The following is a 13,603-nucleotide window of genomic DNA, read 5'->3' as shown; positions in this document are numbered from 1 at the left end:
CACAAGCTTCATCAAAGATTTCAAAGAGTTTAGAGAAGATATGAAGAGCTGAGTGAAATCAAGGAGGTAGATTTTTTTTAATTCTTTATTAATTACACTTTATTCACTTTGTATCCCCCCTGTGGTTCCCTCCTTCCTCCCAATCCCAATCCCTCTCTTCCTCCACCCTCTGCATGCATGCCCCTTCCCAAGTCCACTGATAGGGGAGGTCTTCTTTTTCTTCCTTCTGACCCTAGTTAATTAGGTCTCATCAGGAGTGGCTGCATTGTCTTCTTCTGTGGCCTGGTGATGCTGCTTCTCCCTCAGGGGGAGGTAATTAAAGAGCAGGCCAATCAGTTCATGTCAGAGACAGTCCCTGTTCCTATTACAATGGAACCCACTTGGATACTGAACTGCCATGGGCTACCTCCGTGCAGGGGTCTTAGGTTCTCTCCATGCATAGTCCTTGGTTGGAGTATCATTCTCAGGAAAGACCCCTGTGCTCAGATTTTTTGGTTCTGTTGTTCTCCTTGTGGAGTTCCTGTCCTCTCCAGATCTTACTGTTTCCCACTTCTTTCCTAAGATTCCCTGCACTCTGCCCAAAAGTTGCCCACAAGTCTCAGCATCTGCATTGACAGTCTGCAGGGCAGAGGCTTTCAGTGGTCTTCTGTGTCAGGCTCCTGACTTGTTCTCTCTTTTCTCCTTCTTCTGATGTCCATCCTCTTTGCCTTTCTGGTTAGGAATTGAGCATTTTAGCAAGAGTCTTCCCTCTTGATTAGTTTCTTTAGGTGTACAGATTTTAGTAGGTTTATCCTATATTATATGTCTATATGAGTGAGTATATACCGTGAGTGTCTTTCTCCTTCTGGGATAGTTCACCCAGGATGATCTTTTCCAGATCCCATCATTTACCTACAAATTTAGTTCTTAAAGAGAGTAAAACTCCTAAGTGATGTTCAAGAAAATACAAACATAAGGCTAATGGGAATGGTGAAGATAAATGAAGACTTGAGAATGGAATTCATTCAGGAGAAAGAGACATTGAATAAGATTCAAGATGTAATTAAAGAACCGAACATCTCAACTGGAAAACTCAAAGGAAAGCCTTATAAGTAGGAGGAATCTGTGCATCCATTCCTCCACTGAGGGACACCTGGGCTGTTTCCAGCTTCTGGCTATTACAAATAAGGCTGCTACAAACATGGTTGAGCAAATGTCCTTATTGTGTACTTGAGCCTCTTTTGGATATATGCCTAGGAGTGGTATAGCTGGATCTTGAGGAAGCACTATTCCTAGTTGTCTGAGAAAGTGCCAGATTGATTTCCAGAGTGGTTGTACAAGTTTACATTCCCACTAGCAGTGGAGGAGGCTTCCCCTTTCTGCACAACCTCTCCAGCATGTGTTGTCTCTTGAGTGTTTGATCTTAGCCATTCTGATGGGTGTAAGGTGAAATCTTAGGGTTGTTTTGATTTGCATTTCCCTGATGGCTAATGAGGTTGAGCATTTCTTTAAGTGTTTCTCTGCCATTCGATATTCCTCTGCAGAAAATTCTCTGTTTAGCTCTGTACCCCATTTTTAATTGGATTTTATTTTTTTATTTTTGCTGTTTAATTTCTTGAGTTCTTTATATATACTGGATATTAGCCCTCTGTCAGATATAGGGTTGGTGAAGATTCTTTCCCAATCTGTGGGCTGTCGTTTTCTTCTGAGGACAGTGTCCTTTACTTTACAGAAGCTTTTCAGTTTCATGAGGTCCCATTTATTGATTGTTGCTCTTAGAACCTTTGCTGTTGGTGTTCTGTTCAGGAAGTTGTCTCCTGTGCCAATGAGTTCAAGGCTCTTCCCCACTTTTTCTTCTAACAGGTTTAGTGTGTCTGGTTTTATGTTGAGGTCTTCAATCCACTTGAACTTTAGTTTTGTGCAGGGTGATAAATATGGATCTATTTGCATTTTTCTACATGTAGACATCCAGTTAGACCAGCACCATTTGTTGAAGATGCTGTCTTTTTTCCATTGAATGGATTTGGCATCTTTGTCAAAAAATCAGGTGTCCATTAGTGTGTGGATTTATGTCAGGGTCTTCTATTCAATTCCATTGATCCACCAGTCTGTTTCTATGCCAGTACCATGCAGTTTTTAGTATTGTTGCTCTATAGAACAGCTTGAGATCAGGGATGGAGATACCTCCTGAAGATCTTTTACTGTAGAGAATTGTTTTAGCAATTCTGGGTTTCTTGTTGTTCCATATGAAGATGAGAATTTTGGTATATTTACACAATGGAATATTACTCAGCAATAAAAAACAAGGAAATCATGAAATTTGCAGGTAAATGATGGGATCTGGAAAAGATCATCCTGGGTGAGCTATCCCAGAAGGAGAAAGACACTCACGGTATATACTCACTCATATAGACATATAATATAGGATAAACCTACTAAAATCTGTACACCTAAAGAAACTAATCAAGAGGGAAGACTCTTGCTAAAATGCTCAATTCCTAACCAGAAAGGCAAAGAGGATGGACATCAGAAGAAGGAGAAAAGAGAGAACAAGTCAGGAGCCTGACACAGAAGACCACTGAAAGCCTCTGCCCTGCAGACTGTCAATGCAGATGCTGAGACTTGTGGGCAACTTTTGGGCAGAGTGCAGGGAATCTTAGGAAAGAAGTGGGAAACAGTAAGATCTGGAGAGGACAGGAACTCCACAAGGAGAACAACAGAACCAAAAAATCTGAGCACAGGGGTCTTTCCTGAGAATGATACTCCAACCAAGGACTATGCATGGAGAGAACCTAAGACCCCTGCACGGAGGTAGCCCATGGCAGTTCAGTATCCAAGTGGGTTCCATTGTAATAGGAACAGGGACTGTCTCTGACATGAACTGATTGGCCTGCTCTTTAATTACCTCCCCCTGAGGGGGAAGCAGCATTACCAGGCCACAGAAGAAGACAATGCAGCCACTCCTGATGAGACCTAATTAACTAGGGTCAGAAGGAAGAAAAAGAAGACCTCCCCTATCAGTGGACCCTTTCATGCAGAGGGTGGAGGAAGGAAGGGATTGGGATTGGGAGGAGGGAAGGATCCACAGGGGAGATACAAAGTGAATAAAGTGTAATTAATAAAGAAAAAAAATAAAAAAATAAGTAGGAGGAATCAAGAAAAAGACAGAATATACGGTTTCAAAGGTAGAGGAGCTAGACTAAATAAGAAGAAACATGAAAATAGATACATTTTAAAACTTCAGGATAGGAACACACAGAAAATGTGGAACAGGCATAGACGGAGTAGTAGAATCCCAAGACTGTGGCGTAAACTAGACTTTCAATAAGATCATAGAAAACACGTTCCCAAATTAAGCAAAGACATACCCATCCACACAAATACAAGAAGCACGCAGAACACCAAATAGACTCGACAAAGAAAGTCCTCCACAGCCCATCATAGTTAAAACACCAAGTATATATAACAAAGGAAGTGCATTGAAAGCTACAAAATGAAAAAGACAATCACAATATAACATAAAATCCATCAGAATAAAAGCTGATTTCTCAATGGAAACTTAGAAAGCTAGAAGAGCCTGGAGTGATATATTCCAAGTTTTAAAAGTTTATGATGATAACCTAGAATGATATACCCAGCAATGCTATTTACCATGGTGGAAGAAGAAAGAAAGACTTTCCACAGCATAACCAGCTTATAAAGTTTATATTTAATAACTCAAACCTAAAGAAAATAAAGCACTATTTCGGGACAAAGAAAGCCCACCAGAGATATTGTGGAAAGAAATGAGGCCATAATTATTAAATCACAACATATCACTGAGAACACAAAACAACAACACAAAAATCAGCAACACAGTGACCACATCTAATACACACATTTCAATAATAACTTTAACTGTCAATTTAAGTGGCCTCAATTCTCAAATCAAAAGATATGGACGGACTGAAAAGACTATGAGATAAAATTCACCTATTTGTTGCCTCCAAGGAACACAGTCTAGTTTAAGATACCACCTTAAAATAAAAGGATGGACAAAAACACACCAATGAAATAGAATTTAAGCAGGCATTGCTGTCCTCATAGCTGAAAAAATAGACTTCAAATTAAAATTAATTAGCAGAACTAAAGAGAGACCCTTTATTCTAACAAAGAGAAAAGTTGACCAAGAAAACATGTATACACCAAACTCTAATGGGCCCTATTTTATTTTATTTTATTTTATTTTATTTAAAAAAAAGTACTACTGGATTTAAAGACACAGATTAACTCAGCCTTATTAATATCCCACTCTCTCCAGTAGACAGGGCATCTAAACAACAACAACAACAACAAAAAAAAAACCACAGAGAAATATCAAAATTAATTGATGTCGTACATCAAATGATTTAACAGATACCTAGCAAATATTCTACCGAAACACCAAAGAATACATGTTTTACTCAACAGCACATGGAAGCTTTTTCTAAAGCAGAACACATCCTGTGACAGAAAGACAAATCTTTTCAAATTCAAAATGATTTTCAATTTACTTTTTGTATTCTATCTGACCACAATTCAATAAAACTTAAAATTGGCAGCACAAAAACCTTCAGTAAAAGTGAAATTTGATTGAGATTTAACAATTCATTACTAAAGGATGAATAAATGGCTCAAAAAAAAATCAAGAAAAAAAAACTTAGTAGAACTTAAAAAAAAAAAAGAAAACACAACACACATACCTCTGAGACACACTGAAAGAAGTTTTATGAGGTAAATTTATAGCTCTAAGTTCCTCCACTAAGGAAGACACCAGAAGAATACACTCCAAAGACATCAACCACATAGGGCTCACAGGGGCTCACAGAGACTGGAGCAGCAATCATGGAACCCGCATGGGTCTATGTTAGTCCTCTGCATATATGTTATGGTTGTTAGCTTGGTGTTTTTGTGGGACTCCTAGCAGAGTCTGTATTGGGGTTGGGATGGGGGTGTCTGACTCTTTCGTCTGTTCTTGGGCTGTTTTCCTCCTACTTGGGTGGCTTCCCCAGCGGTGATATGAGGGTTTGTGCATAGCCTTATGTATCTTCTTATACTGTGTTTGGTGGATATTCCCAAGAGACATACATTTTTTTAAGAAGTGGAGGTGGAGTGGATCTGGAGGAGAAGGGAAGTGGAGGGGAGAGGACTGGGAGTAGTGGAGGAAGGCAAAACTTTGGTTAGAAGGTATTGTAAACAAAAAATAAATTAATTTTTAAAAATTACAAAGAAGCCAGGCAGTAGTGGTTCATGCCTTTAATCCCAGCACTTGCTAGCACTCAGGAGGCAGAGGCAGGTGAATCTGAGTTTGAGACCAGCTTAGTCTGCAGAGTGAGTTCCAGGACAGCCATGGCTTCAAAGAGAAACCCTATCTAATAAATAAATAAATAAGAATGAATACAAATAAGTGATTTAGTAATGCAATTCAAAAAGATGAAAAAACAAAAAACAAACCAATCCAAACTCTGTAAGTCAGTTTACAGCAAGAAATAACAAAAATCAGAGTAGAAATCAATAAAATAGAAACAAACAAACAAAAACAATAGAAAGGATCAATAAATCTAAGAGCTGGTTCTTAGATTTGCATTTGCATTGGGCAAAATGCAAAGATCATTGGCCCAAACTAAGCAAAGGAAAGGAAGAGAGGACTCAAATTAACAGAGTTAGAAATGAATATGGAAATGTTACGTAATATTGTAAAGATAGACATCTTTAAAGAAATTCAGAATATTATAAAGATATAAATCTTAAAAATATCTTAAATATGTTTTAATATCCTAAAAACCTGGACTCCATTAAGCTGCAAAACCTCAAAGAACTGGACAAATTCTTAAGTTCAGCCAAAGCACCAAAATTAAACCACGAAGAGCATAAACAGACCCATGACACATGAGAAGATTGAAACAGTAATAAAAATTCTTCTGGCCAAAAAATATCAAGACCATGTAGATTCACAAAAGAATTCTACCAGACCTTCAAAGAAGATCTACAGGCAGCCCTTCCCAAACTAGTCAAAATATAGGGGATGTGGGGGTGGGGCATTCTCAAAGTCTTTCTATAAAGACAGGATCACTCTGATACCAAAACCGGGTAAAGTCACAAAAAAGAAAATGTCAGGCTAATATCCCCAATGAGCATAGCTCAAAAATACTAAATGAAATACTTGCAAACAGAATACAGACATATGTCAAAAAGAGTATATTTCAGTTGGCTGAAATTCAGAGATGGTCCAACATAGGCAAGTCAGTATGTATAATAAGCCACTTAAAGACAAAAATCACATGATCATCTCAATAGAAGCAGAAAAACCATTGACAAAATCCAACATGCCTTCTACAGCAATAAAACAAGAGAAGGAAATCAAAGGGATACAAATAGAGGAAAAAAAATCAAATTATTCCTATTTGCATATGACATGGTATTAAACATTAGCCATCTCCAAAATTCTATAAGAAAGCTTCTGGATATAATAAAAATTTCAGCAATTTGGCAAAATACAGAACTGACTTGCACAAATTAATAGTTTTTGTATATACATCACCAACAAACATACATAGAAGGAGATCATGGATATACTCCCATTGACACTAGCCTCAAAAAGAAAATAAAATTTCTAGGAATAAAGTTAACCAAGAATGTGAAGACTCTCTACAATGAAAACTTTAAGTTCTGAAGGAAGTAATAAAGATTCTAGAAAATAGAGACATTCAATGCTCATAGATTGCTAGAATTAGCATTGTGAAAATAGTGGTTCTACCTAAAGCTATTTACAGATTTCATGGAATTCCAATCAAAATCCCCACTTCATTCTTCACAGAAATAGAAAAAGTATACTTAAATTCATATGTAAGCACAAAAGACTCAAGATTGCCCAATGAAACCTAAACAAAAAGAACAATGCTTGGGAGGGTTACTATTCCAAATCTTTAGATATATTACAGAGTAATAGTAATAAAAAACAATATTGTACAGGCACAAAAAGGCACGTATACCAATGGAACACAACCAAAGATTCAAACACGTGCACACATACCTTCAGCCCCTTAATATTTGACAAAGATGCCAAAAATGCTAGAAAAAAAGGAACTAGGAAACCTGGATATCCTTGTGCAGAAGATCTAAATTAGAGCCTTATCTATCACCTTTCATAAAAATTAACTCGAAATGGATCAAACACTTAATGTGAAACCAGAAACACTGAAACTTCTAAAAAAAGAAAGAAAGCACAGACGATATCCTACATCCTACATGACTTAGGTGTAGCAAAAGGACTTCCATTTGCCCAAGTATTAAGGATAACAATTGAAAAATGGGACTCCCTGAATGTAAAAAGCTTCCGTACAACACTACAGATGCACCAGTGGCACTCACACCTTGTGGTAACCTACAGCTCTTAAGTTAGACTTGAAACCCACTCGACAAGAAAGAAAACTGTCCTGATGCTGGAAACCCAGAATGATAATGAGTGCTAGCAAAGTCATGCTTTCAGGAGAATCTACAATCACTAATTTATAAACCATCAGAATTCATTATCACAATCTATAATTATAATTATAATCACTAACACAGAGAGGTATAGTCTTTATCATCAAAGAAACTTTTCCTTTACAACAGAAGGAGACCACTACAGAAAAACCAGTCAATCAAAATGTAGAGTTGTGAAGCCAATCCCAAAGAATACATCTGAAAAACACTTCTGCTCATAAAGCTCCTGGTATATTGTGAAAGAGGGGACCAAAAGATTGTAGGAGCCAGAGGTGCAGGGACCACACACATAGGAAGTACTAGTGGGACTCAGTAGTTTACAAAAAGAGTAATAATAATAATAATTATTATTATTATTATTATTATTATTATTATTATAATGGGGGAAAAGTAGACCCAGGATCTGGGTACCACACATGATCTTCAGTTCACTGCTTAGATAATAGAGGCTTCTCCCCCACCACCTCCTTCTCCTCCTTCTTCCTTCCATACCTTTATATCTGGTTTTTTCCTTCTTTTCTGGGAGAAATGGGCAATGCCAGGTAAGAAGTTTGAGGCTGGTCAGTGTGGACAATGTTGCCAGGATGCCAGGATGAAGGCTACAGAATGGTCTCTAGTCATTAGGTACCTGGCCCTGTGGTGGTTTAGGGTTTGAAAATAGTGAGTTGATTTACGAGAGTCAAAGAAAGGAAATATTTGAGAGAGTAACTCAAAGAAAGGAGATGCTTTGGGGAGTAAAGTGTTGGATTTGTTGCTGATATGGGAATAAACTTGTTTTCTATCTCTAGAAATTAGCTACAGGGAGACGGGCAGTCTTTCAAGAACCCCAAGTCCTCAGAATATACAAACATAATAAATACAGGAAGAGGGTTACTACATAAGAAGATCACTGGAAAAGTGCAGAAGCCTGGGAACAAGCTTGGGCCCTGCATATTGCTAGTTGTGGTCTTTTATAAGTGACTTTCACAACTCAAATTCTCAAGCCTTTTGTATACACACTAGCAATAATGCATGCCCTATTCCCTACAGCAGTTTATTGTTCCAAAAAAAAAGAAATTCATGTTTATGAATGAATTTTGTAAAGCTTAAAAAAATTTGAAATGGACAATGTGCAACATGGGGTTTTGCATTAAAAATATCCCTCTCCGGGTCCAAAGCAGCTGACCCTGAGTGCAGTGCTTAGCCTCGCATCCTGAGCGTAACATTTTGGCTTTTTATGGTAGCCAACCATAAGAGACTGTCCTGCTTCAATGGCTGTAAAGGCCTGAATGGTCATGGCTGCATTACACTGTTGTGAGACTCTAATCTTGCATATATACCACAGGCAAACCAAGGTGACCAACACCAGAAGGCCTGCTAACACTCCCATGCCCGCCCATTCCTTCAGATGATTCATGGCTGCAGCAATCCATGATGATAATCCTGTGGCTAGTCCTGCGTCCACTCTGGTAGAATTTACCATGACAACGGCCACTCTCAGCTGCTCCATCGTAGTATCGAATTCTCCAGTCCAATTACCTAAAATATAGCTAGACAATTGTTTAGACAGATTTGCAGCACAGGGAAAATTCTCATGTTGTATGCTAGTGACTCAAAGTCCAGCATACTTTCATTGACAGCCAAGTTGAGCGATTTGCCATAGGGTATCAAGAAGAGCATGTCTGATTGCATGCGGGTTGATGCCCCAGGTCCCACCTCTGAGAAAAAGGTATTGGACGGGTCTGATGCTCTTTGGGTGGATGACACCTAAATGAACATCAGTACAAAGTCCCAATTTATTTCTAATATCAGAGATCAGACCTCTACTCTTGCCTGATGTGTCCAAAACAAAAAGGGGGAACTGTAGAGAGCTGCGTAATGCTGCGCCTGAAAGATGGAGCTGGTTTCCGCCTTCCACCTTCCCGATGGTGAGTGCTCTCTGTCACAAACAACTCCACATTTGGCTACGGCTGAGGATCTGGCTTGCTTCCATGTATGTGGACCTATCTGCATTGCCCACGTGGCATGCTGAGGTTGGCTACCCAGAGGCTATTTAAAGTGGGCTGGCTTTACCCAGGGTCAGATGATTGTTCAAGGTTCCTGAATAAACTGCATTGAAAAAAAAATAAATTAAAAAAAAATATCCCTCTCCTATCTGGTTGATTTTATTTTTCACTAGGCAGCAATGACCCCCACAAGCAGCTCTGATCAGGTCCCCACATTTACTGAACATAACCCAATCTGAACTAAACTGATAACAAGCTATTTCCTCTGGCAGCCATTTGATTGAATTCTTCATGCCAATGATAATTTCATGGCTCAGTGTTCTTTGGAAAACATAGTTGAAAGTTTATATATCAGCTGCAATTCTCAGAATAATAGTAACATCATTTGTATAAGCATTTAATGATATCTTGAAGCTTTAGAAATGAATGCTGTGGCCATAACTCTCTTTCTCTCTCTTACTTCACAAGACAAACCCTAGAAGACCAATAAATAGGCCAAGGGATAGAAGAGGTCACTCAGACTGCTGCCTATACTCAATTTTCTTTTAATCAGAGGTCTCTTTCACATAAAAGAAAATAAAACTTAATGTTATAGTATAAACAGAAAGCAAATAAAGGAAAAATGGACCTCCATTTCATTGTTTGGCTAAGAAAAACAAAATGTTATGTCAGTACACAAGTCTTGCTTGTTGTAGTTCCTCCATGTGAAATGCTTCAAAAACAATAAGGGTTGTGGTCCATACAGAGATGAGATGCCTTGGTGATGTCTCCTGAGAACATGTGTATCCATCTGGGTTAGCACTCAAATCAGTAATCATGGGTGCAGGCTCATGGACTCAAAGAGCAGCAAGAATGTTGACTGTCGGATACAGGTCCTAAAATCTTCATCAGATAAATGTGGGCATGGCATCTTCCACTGTAAACATACAGCACCACTGCGGTTCTTGCATAGGAATGAAGTTCTGCTTCTAATTTGGCCTTATCATTACAAAATTATGAATAAGTACACTTAGAGATACTGGTATTCAAAATGTGCCAACCTAATCTAATGAGTACCCAGAAGTAAGCACCACTGCAAGCGTCTCTGGGTCATGATGACTCAACTGGAAAGCTTTGATGTAATGACATTATGAAACTGTTCATATTTAGTAGAAACCATATTTGAACCCTGAGTCTTGACCTTTTTAATACTTCTCACAAGATATTTAAAACTGATTATAAAGTAGGTTTGTGCTAGATGATTTTGTTCACCTAGTGTAGTGCAAGTTAGCATTCTGAGAACGTGTGAACTAGTGTGGGCTGAGCTCTGACTGTCAACTGTGCTAAATGCATTTTTTTCCTACTTTCAATGTTTTCAACTTTCAAGGGACTGCAACATCATTGTGAGTTTAGAAATATCTGTGTGAGATAAGAAATCAAAAACCCTAATGAAGGCCTTAAATGGTCTTTGGTCAACAGAGAATTCTAAACGTAAGAGTTGAAAATAATAGGTTTTGAGTAGAAATCAATAAAATCTTTTATTACTTTGATTAAAGATTTTTATCTTCACAACTTTCTCTTCTTTGAAATTTCAAAACTAATTCCTTAACTCTATCAGTTTTCTCATAACGACATTATAAAATACTAACATTGTGCATACTTTTCCTTAGAAACTTTTCTAAATCAATAATAAAAATTGGTTGCTGCTTAACTATGCTGAATTAAGCATTCTAATTTCTGTTTATCCATTGCTTCAGTAGGACTGTGCTATATAAAACTGTAACCCCTCATGATATTCAACCATAAGCAACTCAGCTGCTGAGGATGGAATTAAAGAACAATTGACTACCTGGCTCTTTTTGGGTCCTGGCTTGCTGGCTAGCTTCAGCCACATGCCTTTAATCCCAACACTTGGCAGACAGAGGCAGGCAGATCTGTGAGTTCAAGACTAGCCTGGTGTGCAAAGGAAGAACTAGGACGGTCAGCGCTGCACACAGAGAAACCCTGTCTTGAAAAAAACACAAGAGGGGTGCGCCTGTGTTAGGAATATTGTTCTAGGCTGCTTTAAGTGCATCTTAGCTACAAAAGCAGAATTTCAAGAGGGGAGCACAGTAGTGTAGGTGTCACTCAAGCGTTACTTGGCTCAGATTCACCTAACACCCATAGCCAGATCTGTCTGTGTGGCCCTAATTTTCTTACTAGTTCTGAGATAAAGACCATGACAAAACGCGCCTTGGTGAGGAAATGCTTTATCTGGCTTATAGGTTATTCCATCTCCAAAGGAATACAAGGGAGGAGTGTGGAGCTAAGACCACAGAGGAACACTGCTTATGGGCTTGCTCCCCATAGCTTGCTCAGCCTGATTTTTTATACCACCCAGGACCACCTGCCCAAAGATAGTACCACTCACAATGTACTGTGCCCTTCAACATCAGTCATTAACCAAGAAAATGCCCAGAGGCTTGTCTAGAGGCAATCTGATGGAGACGCTTCTCAGTTGAGGTTTCCTCTTCCCACAAAAAACAAACCACTACATCTAGTTAAGCCCAAAGTCAAAATGAAGGTCTCTACAGAGGTAAACGGCAAAGGCAATATAGATAGAGAGGGATAAAATGGGAATAATTCTGAACACCTCATAATAATATGATAATATTTTAAATACTTAAGAGGTGATTAAAGACTATGTTATGAAAAATTACACCAAAAGTTGCTACATGTATATACTTGGTAAAGATGTTACAAAAATTATGTTGATTTGCTTTGTAATATTAAATGTCTTTTAAAATATGTAGAATTTGTAATCTCTAATCTAACTAAATTTTAATTATACCTATATCTGCAATTGTATTCTCTTTTTTATTATAATTTATTCACTTTGTATCCCAGCTGTAGCCCCCTTCCTCGTCCCCGTCCAATCCCACTCTCCCTTCCCCTTCTCCTCCCATGACCCTTCCCCAGTCCACCGATAGAAGAGGTCCTCCTCCCCTTTCATCTGATCCTAGCCTATCAGGTCTCATTAGGAATGGCTGCATTGTCTTCCTCTGTGGCTTGGTAAAGCTGCTCCCCACTCAGGAGGAGGTGATCAAAGAGCCAGCCACTGAGTTCATGTCAAAGAGAACCCCTGTTCCCATTACTAGGGAACCTACTTGAGACTGAGCTGCCATAGGCTATGTCTGTGCAGGGGTTCTAGGTTATCTCCATGCATGGTCCTCGGTTGGAGTATCAGTCTCAGAAAACACCCAGAGTTTTTTTTTTTTTTTTTTTTTCTGTTTCTCTCCTTGTGGAGCTCTGTCCCCTCCAGGTCTTTCTATCTCCTCCTTCTTTCATAAGATTCCCTGCACTCTGCCCAAAGTTTGGCTATGAGTCTCAGCGTCTGCTTTGATACCCTGCAGGGTAGAGTCTTTCACATTTACACAATGGAATACTACTCAGCAATTAAAAACAAGAAAATAATGAAATTTGCAGGCAAATGGTGGGAACTAGAAAAGATCATTCTGAGTGAGGTAACCCAGAAGCAGAAAGACACACATGGTATATACTCACTTGTAAGTGGATATTAGCCATATAAATATAGGATAAACATACTAAATCTGTATTCTCCTTACTTAAGAAAGAAATCACATCTTACTGGGAATCTCAACACAGCAAAGCCAGAGTTCATTCTGCCTGGTATTATACAGTAGTCATCGGGGTTAAAAGAATCTGGCTTTAAAGCGTGTAGTTCATGAAACCTGGCTCTTTGAAGATGCTGGACAAAACTCACCACAGTACTGAGATTTCCTCCTGCCTTATTCCCCTTCTGCATCAGGTTAAAGGTGCATTTCTCAGGGTCAGATATTTGAGAACATGATCTAGCTTCTAGAGTCAGATGCTCAGAGTTGAAGCAATGTATCCATCTAAATTAAAAGCTGGTCACATTTCCGTCTAACTTGGAAAGCTATTTTCTGCAGTGTCTCGCAAAGCTGCTTGTAGCATTTGAAACTCGTGATCACAGCTGACATCATTTGACTGCTCACCTCGGGCCAGGTACTGCAGTAAGTAATTTACATGTGTAATTTTAATTGATCTTCAAAACTCATGCAGGAGGTACCATGCAGCATTCCGGGAGACTAATTATCATAAGCGGTGTCATACGCATATTAAGTGCTAGCAGCTGA

The sequence above is a fragment of the Meriones unguiculatus genome, chromosome 21, assembly GCF_030254825.1.
Source record: "Meriones unguiculatus strain TT.TT164.6M chromosome 21, Bangor_MerUng_6.1, whole genome shotgun sequence".
NCBI classification, from domain to species: Eukaryota; Metazoa; Chordata; class Mammalia; order Rodentia; family Muridae; genus Meriones; species Meriones unguiculatus.
Note: the sequence above shows the minus strand (reverse complement) of the source record.